This window comes from Giraffa tippelskirchi, chromosome 3, assembly GCF_054371585.1.
Source record: "Giraffa tippelskirchi isolate mGirTip1 chromosome 3, T2T-mGirTip1v1.2.pri, whole genome shotgun sequence".
Taxonomy (NCBI): Eukaryota; Metazoa; Chordata; class Mammalia; order Artiodactyla; family Giraffidae; genus Giraffa; species Giraffa tippelskirchi.
Window position 1 is genome coordinate 189,066,560 of NC_137277.1, and position 6,000 is coordinate 189,072,559.

The following is a 6,000-nucleotide window of genomic DNA, read 5'->3' on the forward strand; positions in this document are numbered from 1 at the left end:
TATATGCAGAGTACATCATGAGAAATGCTGGACTGGATGAAACACAAGCTGGAATCAAGATTGCTGAGAGAAATATCAATAACCTCAGAAATGCAGATGACACCACCCTTATGGCAGAAAGTGAAGAAGAACTAAAGAACCTCTTGATGAAAGTGAAAGAGGAGAGTAGAAAAGTTGGGTTAAAACTCAACATTCAGAAAACTAAGATCATGACATCTAGTCCCATCACTTCATGGCAAATAGATGGGGAAACAATGGAAACAGTGTCAGACTTTATTTTTTTGGGCTCCAAAATCACTGCTGATGGTGATTGCTGCCATGAAATTAAAAGATGCTTACTCCTTGGAAGGAAAGTTGTGACCAACCTAGACAGCATATTACAAAGCAGAGACATTACTTTGCCAAATAAGGTCCATCCAGTCAAAGCTATGGTTTTTCCAGTAGTCATGTATGGATGTGAGAGTTGGACTATAAAGAAAGCTGCGCACCGAAGAATTGATGCTTTTGAACTGTGGTGTTGGAGAAGACTCTTGAGAGTCTTTTGGACTGCAAGGATATCCAACCAGTCCATCCTAAAGGAGATCAGTCCTGAATATTCATTGGAAAGACTGATGCTGAAACTGAAACTCCACTACTTTGGCCACCTGATGTGAAGAACTGACTCATTTGAAAAGACTGTGATGTTGGGAAAAATTGAAGGTGGGAGAAGGGGACGACAGAAGATGAGATGGTTGGATGGCATCACTGACTCGATGGACATGAATTTGAGTAAACTACAGGAGTTGGTGATGGACAGGGAAGCCTGTCTGCTGCAGTCCATGGGGTTGCAAAGAGTCGGACACAACTGAGTGACTGAATTGAACTGAACAGCTCTTTGCACCAGGTCACCAAAGTACTGGGGCTTCAACCTCAGCATCAGTCCTTCCAGTGAATCTTCAGGGTTGATTTCCTTTAATATTGACTGGTTTGATCTCCTTGAAGTCCAAGGGACTCTCAAGAGTCTTCTCCAGCACCACATTTTGAAAGCATCAATTCTTCAGTACTCAAGCTTTCTCTATGGTACAACTCTCATATCCACACATGATTACTGAAAAAACTATCTCTTTGACTATAAAAGATAAACTGTACCTAAAACAATCAAGGTGATGCTGGTAAGACCACCAATGACCGATTTCAAGATGACTCTGAGAGCTGACTGTACAGTTTCTGCATGTAGCCCTCTCCCTCTCTCTGTAAAAGCCTGTACCTGATTGTCTGTCAGGGGTGAGTGTGGCTTTGGACAGGCGTCTGCCCTCTGCACCCTACCCCCACCCAGTTGTCAGCATCCAACAGAAAGCAAACTTTCCACCAACCTCTCCTCTTTGTGGCCTTTTAAGTGGCAAGCAGCCGGACCTCGGTTCTGTAACATCCTGACAGTTGTTTCAGGATTTATTTAGTTTTTTGTAAACTAAATGCCTGATGACCTTTGATTGGGGCCTGACAACCTTTGATTAGTGCCTGATATCTTCTGATTGCCAGGCATCCACTTCAAAGATGGCTATCTAGAATAAACACCTTGCCAGCCACATGACTACATAAAGGGCCATATTGGAGAGTTTGGTTAATTTGACTCTTTGGGGCCACTTGTTTTTCCTCTTCCAGCACTTTACAGTGATGCTCTCGTGTTTTAAATTCACCAGCAAAGAGTGAGAACACAGAAACCCAGACCCAAGATCTCCAGCAATCTCTCTACCCCTGACCTCCCTGGGGGGTCCCAGCTCTGCGTGTAACTTCCAGGTCCTATAAGTAATAAAACTTTATTCTCTCAAAGTTTTCTGATGATCATGGCTGAAGGGTATCTTGCAGTAATAGCAGCTGTACAGTCTGGTTCAGCCACAACACTGCTTATTAAGGGGTTAAGAGTGCTATGCAACAGTTTTCCTAGTCACTGATATCAAAGATCAGTCTTTTAACACAGAAAACTTGTATTTCTTGCCAGGGCAAAGATCACTGAGGGTCTGCAGGCCTTTCTCCGACAAGTGTCCTCCATGCTGCGACTCAGGGATCCAAGCTGCCTCCATCTTCTGGTTCCAACATGAGGGGGCAGAGAAAGCCTGGAGCATTGCACACATATTTACCTCACTGTAGCCTGGCATGGCCGTCAGCACTGATGCCCACATTTTCCTGACCAGACTCAGTCTCCAGGGCCTAACCTGGAGCAGGGGCTGGAGAATGTGGGAAACCAGCCAGAAAGGTGATGGGCATCACAGGCTCTGCTCTCTGCCTTTTAAGGGATGGGTGTTGGGAAGTGTTAACTGAAAGCCGTCACAGCTAAATTGTTAGTAGTGGTGAAGGGCTTGAAAAAGTCATCTGTTCTGGAAAGAGAGTCACTGTCTGTCTGAGGCTGAAGAAGAAAGAGCAATAGATCCTTTCCTTCCAAGGAGCTCCATCTCCAAAAGGGTAAGGACTGGGGACAAGGTGGCAGCAATACTTGAAGGAGAAACTCCAAAACCCTCTCTAGCTTTTTCCAGATTGGTGGGGGGCAGGGGAGGAGAGGAAAAGAAGGAGGAGCAAGAAGGTGGAGGTGCTGGTCCAAGTCATAGGACAGGGGCCACCTGCCCCACTGCAGTGCTTTCCCTGCTGGGGTCCCCAGGTCCCTGGTCACAGGACAAGTCCTCGTCACCTTCTGAGAGGTTCACGGAGGTCCTGGCACTTTGTGGAGGCTTAGTATGTACTTCAGTGAATGACTGGTTTATGGAACGAATGAATAACACTAACTACCCTGCTTCTTATTCCCAACTGGTGTACTTAACAGCTGAAAGGAAAAATCCTTGGTCAGCAGCTGATGGCCCTTGCCCTCCCCTGGAAGTGGGTTCAGGAGGGTCACGCCCAGACCCAGTTATGGGAATTTATTCACTCAGAGAGAGACCCACAGGAAAGATGACAAAATAATCTACAGTTTTGGCATCAGCTAATGGCACATAAGGATGGAAAAACCTCAGTTCTGTACTGGTGATGAGAGGGGAATAAAAGAAGATTGCCTAGGGGGAATGGCATGCCAAACTCTGAGTCCAACAAGTGGTGGTATCCTCACCCCATTCCCCAGCCTACCAATCCCAAACTCCCAGAAGATCAGCTATTTAACTGGAGTTAGGAATATACAAGGCAGTCACTTGGAGCCATCAACTCAGGATTCTCTGATAAGTAAATAGCCAGAAACAAATACCCAGTCCCTGATATTTGGCCGCCTTCAAGGGTGGCTATGGTGTCCATGTGAGTACATGTGAGTATAAGACTGCACGTGCTTGATTTGGTGAGACAAGAGGGCATGGTGTGCATAAGTGTGTTGTGAGCGTATGTGAATAAATGATGTAAAAGAATGTCTGCACTAGTAGATGAGCTCAAGACTGTGTGTGTGTGTACACATGTGTGTGTGCATGAGTAGGTGTGTGTTTGTGTGTGTACCTGTGAAAGGGTTCAAAGAGAGGGTGATGCTTTATTTCTGGAGAAAAACACTACAGATCTGACTCCATGAGTAGAATCCCCAAGCCTTGACTCCAGTGTGGAAGGTGAGTAACACATATCTAATGGGAGACACACAGCTTAGACCTCAGAGATCTCCAAGTTTCTTCTGATGACCTGGTCGCAGCCTTCCAGGAACACTTATTCAAACGAGAAGCATGAAGGTCTCATTAGTGTTTCATGGGGCAAGGGGTGGTCTTGAACAGTGAGATGTTTACCAAAGCTGGGAAGTGCCCTCTCCTCGCGTCCTCTGTGCCTGATGAAGGCAGTCACACTGGACCTGCCTGGATTGAAGCATGTCTGCGGGTTCTTTTAAATACTCTCTTCATCCGAGCTGTTGAATGTGAACCGGACAGTAGGGGCCCGGAAGTCAGCATCCCCTGGAAGAGGGGTCTAGGCCAGCCTGTCTGTACTTCTCCCCCACAGAACCCTCAACATGAAGACCCTCCTGCTACTGGCAGTGATCACGGCCTTCGGTAAGCGTTGACCCTACTTCTCACCAGAAGGGGAGCAGCCCAGGGAGGCAGGCAGTTTCACCCCAAGGCTCTCTTCCTGCTGCCTCCGGCCCGCTCTGGGGGGGGGAGGGCTTGGCAGAGAGAGGCAGAGGAGGGCGCGCGCCCCAGGCCCCATCACCAAGCACGCTCCTTGCAGCCTCCAGTAGGTCCGTGGAGATACGGTGGATTTGGGGAAGATGATCAAGCAGACAACAGGAAAGGGAGCCCCGCTCACTTACGGTGCCTACGGCCGCCACTGCGGAGCGGGAGGCAGAGACTCCCCCAAGGACGCAACAGACGGTGAGACCACCCCTCTGCCCACCTGTGGCCCCAGCTGGGTGGGAGCTAAAGGCTCATGCCATCGTCAAAGAACTCCAGGGAGTTCCGGCTGAAAAGCCAGCCACCCTGGTGGAAGCTGCTCTAAACTATTCCCAGGTCCCTGGGTCTCGCTCAAGGGGGGCAGAGACCACGGGGCGCCAGGCTTCCTGGAGCTTGGGGAGGCAGCCCCAGTAGCTCAGTCTTGTCACAGCTGGGCGCATGACTGACTGATGGAACAGAAAGCTGCAGAATCGTGGGTGTGGCACCAAGTTCCTGAAATATGAAGTTATTGCCGGGGCCAAACCATCTGTGGTAAGAACGAGTTCTACAACTGCACCCAGCCTCCTTTGTTCATTTTCCTGTGTATTCGCTGTGCCAGGTACCAGAGCTAGATGCAAAGGGACAGGGTCCCTGCCTCAAGGGGCTCACAGCTGGGTGGGAAGAAAGGAAAGGAAAGTTCAACACGCAGACTCTGATACCAGTAAGGAAAAGGGCGGGGCTCTGAGCACAGCCTGAGGGTCAAGGAAGTCTCCCCAGAACGGTGCCTCCAAGCTGAGTCCTCAAGGCGGAGAGGAGTCAGGGAAGGAGGGGTGGGGCGCCCCAACAAGAGGACACAGCAGGGGCCAGGGGGCCAGAGGGAGCTGTGACAGCTCTGTGCTGCGGAAGGGAAACGTGAGGATGAGACGGACTGGTGAGTGATAATGCTGCAGAGCGAGAAAGGTGTCGGGTTCCATTTACATTCTGTCCTAAAGAATTAGCGAGCTCTTGGGGAAAGGAGTGACATGATCAGACTTGCATTTCAGAGGACTTGCTCTGGCTGAGGGGGAATGGAAACAGAAGGGGAAGGTGGCATTGTCGTGATGCAGAAAAGAGACAGGAAGAGCTTGGCCTATAGCGATGGTGATCAGGATGCAAGAGGTGGAAAGTACTATCAAGATATCTTTGAGATAGAATCAACAGTGCTTGGTGGTTGAGTGGGATTGTTGGTTGGATATACGACTATATCAGTCGTAGAACTGAGGAGGGCCTGGTAGGAGAGAGCAGGAGGAGTTCCATAGGGAGCATGTTGAGTTTGGAAGCTTCCAGAACACCCAGGGAGATGGGCAGAAGGCAGCTGGATGAAGGAACTGGCAGCTCAAGGAGGGATCTGGACACAGATCAGGAGGCGGCTGCAGAGAGAAGAGAGTTGGTTATACCCCGCATTTGATGCTTCATTTGATGCTTAAAGGCCCAGGAGGGAGAGAGAGAAGATAGAGAAAGAGGAGACAAGCCAACAAGGTCAAGGAGTTGGCCAGAAGGAGAGGATTAACAGCAGCCAGTTTAACAGAGGGGTCCTCCAGGATAAGGGCTGACTGAGCGCCTTGGATTTAGAGGCAGGAAGACTGCTGAGGACTCAGTGGGGGCTGCTTCCATGAAACAGTGAGAGCAAAGCCAGATTAGAGCGGGTGGGAAGGTGGGTGGGAAGTGAAGCAGAGCTAAGGAATGTAGACCACGGTCTAGAGCAAGTTTGGCCACGAAGGAGAGAAGGGGGGTGGCTGCTGGCTGCAAGGGGTTTCCCAGTGCCCCAGACAGCTGACCCATGAGTGCAGCGCTCAGACACCATGGACTCTTCCCCGACAGCCTGAGTGCCCTGAAATCAGAAATCTTATCTCCCCGTCGTGACCTTTCCATAGAGTTATGTGCCCTT